The 4,135-nt window shown below is 43.4% G+C and overlaps 1 pseudogene across 1 annotated transcript; it reads right to left on the bottom strand.

Moving 5' to 3' along the window:
* Positions 1-1,016: 1,016 nt before the first annotated feature.
* On the bottom strand, positions 1,017-2,351 carry LOC311172646 (cytochrome b-c1 complex subunit 2, mitochondrial-like; annotated as a pseudogene). Its single transcript has one exon. The product of its transcript is annotated as a cytochrome b-c1 complex subunit 2, mitochondrial-like (transcript).
* Between the last annotated feature and the right edge of the window lie 1,784 nt (positions 2,352-4,135).

A 4,135-nucleotide genomic window follows, 5' to 3' on the forward strand; every position in this document is an offset into this window, starting at 1 on the left:
AGATCAAAGTTTGTGGGCCTTCCTGGTGACACAAGGGGTTAAAACACAACTTATGAAGCTGTCCACGGCCAATGCAGCACAAATTCGATCCCTGGCCAGGGAGCTACCCACACAGCACAACAGACCTCTCCTGACTTGCCTGCTACTCCCCTCAGCAGTATATTTCAATTGATCCACCTGTTCTTTTCCTCACTCTGGTGAATCCTTTCACCACCCCCCCCCCACACACACACCTCTGGCCTGTACCCCAGTTCTTGCATTTATAAATAAAATTTAAAAATCTTTTTAAAAAGATCGAAGTTTATATCAAGTAACTACAAGAAATTCAGGTTTTGTTCACATCTCAGTTTGTACTGGGCACAGTCTGGCATCACGAATCTTCCTTTTCAGTGAGAATCCTGTTTCCTTGTGTCCATGGTTAGCACTCTACCCAGCAAATTGCAAACAAAATAAAACACTATATTTGAGATTCATTCTCCAATCACTAAGGCATCTCTTATTTTAAGTGATTTCAATTCTCTTTGTTTTGAATTGTGGTAAGAAATACATGACATAGAGTTTGCCATTTTAACCAAAGCCCCTTGCAGGGGCTTTCAATATACTCACATCACCGTGCACATTCAGGTGTTTTTAAATTTTCTATACCTCCTATGGAATTTTTAAATCAATGGTGTTGCAAGATGAGAAATCACATAATAGGAGCTGTGTTCTATCACACCAGATGTCCAAAGTTAACCTGAGGTTGCCCATTTGCTAGGAAATCACTGGTAATGTGCTTGCTTTAGAGTGAAATGTGCTTATGATCCAAGCAAGGCTGGATGCTACCATTCTTTTTCAAAACAGAATGTTTTATTGACTTTAGGTCAACTAGGAATAATTACTTGTGTTTATGCTTTAAAAGCTTTCTTCACTGAAAAAGAAAAGATAATGTTGTATTTAGAGACCTCGGACTTCTTGTTTTTGCTGCTCTGGGTTGAGAAAATGTTCAGCTCTTTCCTGCAATATGGGATTCAATATTACAACTCATCAAGAAAGTGTGAATGCCCCAAATTTCCTCTTGCTGCCACTCACTTCTGGCTGGAAGAAAACTTCATTGCAGCCTTCATGACATCTGCACAAGCTACTGAGAGTCTGCCAAACTACTGTGGATGGTGGTCCACAGGAACCAGCGACTAGCGCCTGAGACACAATTTCACCCAGGAAACCTCCAGAAGACTCCACTGATGTTAAGTGCTCAGCTTTCAGTTTGTTCTTGGCAGCTAGGACATCTGTATTGGAAAGGTTTCCTTGAGCAATTGTTTCCACTTGATTATAGACAGCCTTGATTACATTTCCAGCAGCTGCAGCCTGTGAGATAGTGTAAATCCAGAGTCCAGAATCCTAGTAACTGGCATTAAAAGCAAAAACATCAAATGGCTGCTTAATTCCCCTTGGCAATAGCCTGGTATAGAGAGCTAGCTAGTGGCCTTGCTGCCTCTCTTGACATGTGCTCTAGCACCAAGGATGTGATGGAGAACACTATATGCATTTACTTCTGCACTTCTTGACAGAATTTTCTGCTACAAAAGCAGCATGCATGAGATTACCTCCATTTTGTTTTCAGATTTCACCTCTGTGTTATCTGATCTTTGCATCAGATAAAAAAAGCCATTCTGTAGAGAAACTGTCCAGCAACTTGCTTGAGAACAGGATTACTCATATCAAGTCCAAACAAAGCCATTCTTGAACTTTTAAATGGCTCTGAACATAGAAATATAACTCATGTAGTGTCACTTTTCCAATCTTATAATCAGGATAATATAAGGCATTATCCAAGTTGCAGCATGCAAATTTTCTGTGACGTGAGCCTGTGGGTTCTGAAAAGTCACAGCTCTGTCATTCCTTAGTTAAGACTGAAAGGTGACTACTTCCCAGCTATGAAATTCTGGGGCTCTGGTGGCATTGAACAAGAACTCCATTAGAATATCAACATCATCCCACAGGCATTTCACAATGTAAGCCGTGTTCTCCCATGTTGCAGTCACACTTAATTAGCCACCAACTGCTTCAATTCCATGGGTTCTCTTGGAAGATGAAGCTCCTTTTGTAGTTAAACTGGATGTGAAATGAAGCAAGTGAGAGGTTCCTAGACTTGGAGGCCTCATGTCTACTGCCTGCTTTAATGAACAAATTAATTCTTGACATGGGAGAATAATTTTCCAGAAACACAATCATTAAACCATTTGGTAGTTTGGTAAAGTCAAGGTCCTGAGGGTGTGGATGCATATCCCCAAGGACAGCCAGGCTTTGACTTTGGGACCAATTTTGCAGGAATAAAATCTCAAGAGGGACCCGGCACTTATCAGCTTCATGGTTCAAGATTGCTCCAACCCTGCATCACTGCCAGCTTCAAGGAAAGCAAGATGGTGGTAGGTCTGAATCTGCTGAGCCCAGCTACCAATATGCCTTGTCATGTTTTGTTGTTAATGTCGTGATTTGTGGTTTTGGTATCTAGTTTTACTATTCAATCCTATCTGCTTTTGCACAGTAATTGGAGAAGATTCAAAAAACGAATTTCCAGTGCTGCCAATATCACTCTCTGATTCCTGGCTTCTTTTCATGGAATTGTTATTTTTTTTAAAAGATTTATTTAATTTATGCATACAAGAGCTGGAGTACAGGCCAGGGGTGTGGGGGAGTGAGAGGATTCACCAGAGACAGAGTGGGGAACAGGCAGACTGACTGAAGTACACTGCTGAGGGGAGCAGTGGGCGAGTCAGGAGAGGTCTGCTGCACCATGTGGGTTGCTCCCTGGCTGGGTGGGAATCGAAGTTGTGCTGCAGAGACTGCGGACAGCTTCATAGGTTGCATCTTAACCCTTGCACCAGGGAGGCCCCTGGAATTGTTCTTAAGACCAGAATATGTGCCCAGGGATGTTCTTTGCTATTTAGCTGATATGGGTTTTAGTCTTAGTTCTTGCATGGAATCTACACATTTCTTGCCCCATTTTTAAAGACCATATAGCCTCACTGCAATGACCAGGGACAGGTGCTCCTATTCTGTATGTGGGTCTCTGTGTGCAGGAATTAAAGTCTGTCTTTTCTCTCAATAATCTCACTTGTGTTGGTTCATTATGTTACAGCCATAGGACTCTAGAAGGGTAGAGGAAGATTAGCTTCCTCCCCAATAATCCTAAAACCACCATAGCTTTGCATCTCTGAGACCTGACCTTTTCTCCCAAGAGATGCAGAAGAAATTGCAAGTGCTATTGATGTTTGAGAGTCCCCAGGTCTCTCTATATGTCTTTTTTTTTAATTATTTTTTTGCATCATTGTTCATTTTTTTTTTAAATAGAGGCATGTTTTTTATTTATTTATTTGTTTGTTTGTTTGTTTATACATGCAATGGGTACAGTCAGAAGCATGGGAGGGTGAGAGAATTCACCAGAGCCAGAGTGGGGAGCAGAGCAGGCAGAAGGACCGAAGTACACTGCTGAGGGGAGCAGCGGGCAGCAGGAGAGGTCTGTGAGTCATGTGGGACCCTCCTCCGGTGGCCGGGGAGCAGCCGGGGATCGAACCAGCGCCGCAGAGGCCGCGGTCAGCTTCTCAACCCAGCGCTCAACCGCTGCGCCACCGGGGAGGCCCTCTCTATATGTCTTAACTGATGTCTCACTCTCCCTCCTCACCACACTCCTCACTATGGAAACTGTTTCCACTGCAGCTGAGGCTCTTGTCCAAAGCAGGCTGCAAAAGGCTGCCTCTCTTCCTGGATAATATTCCATGCAAGAAATTACAAAGCCTTGGTTCCTGCTGGAATTAGGGTGCTGACAGTGAGGAAAATAACAGCTGTTTAAGCCAAATTGATGACTCCATATATCATATGTTCAAGGATGCATGTGGCTAACAAACCAGCTCTCATTGATGGGAAACACTTTTGCCCTTGGTCCAGCTTTGGTGTTGATCCTCACCACAGAAGGCTGGTTTCCTTGAAAGTACTGTAGACTCCCCAGGAGATCACTGGCCTTCGGAGGCTGGGAAATGTGAGGCTGAAGGAATCAGGGAGTGTAATAATTTCTTGTGAGCCTGCAGGGCCACCATTGCCTTCACTCAAAATAATCCACATGCCGAAGTAACACATCTGGGGGAGACCTGTCCTT

This window comes from Talpa europaea (genome assembly GCF_964194135.1).
Source record: "Talpa europaea genome assembly, chromosome: 7".
NCBI classification, from domain to species: domain Eukaryota; kingdom Metazoa; phylum Chordata; class Mammalia; order Eulipotyphla; family Talpidae; genus Talpa; species Talpa europaea.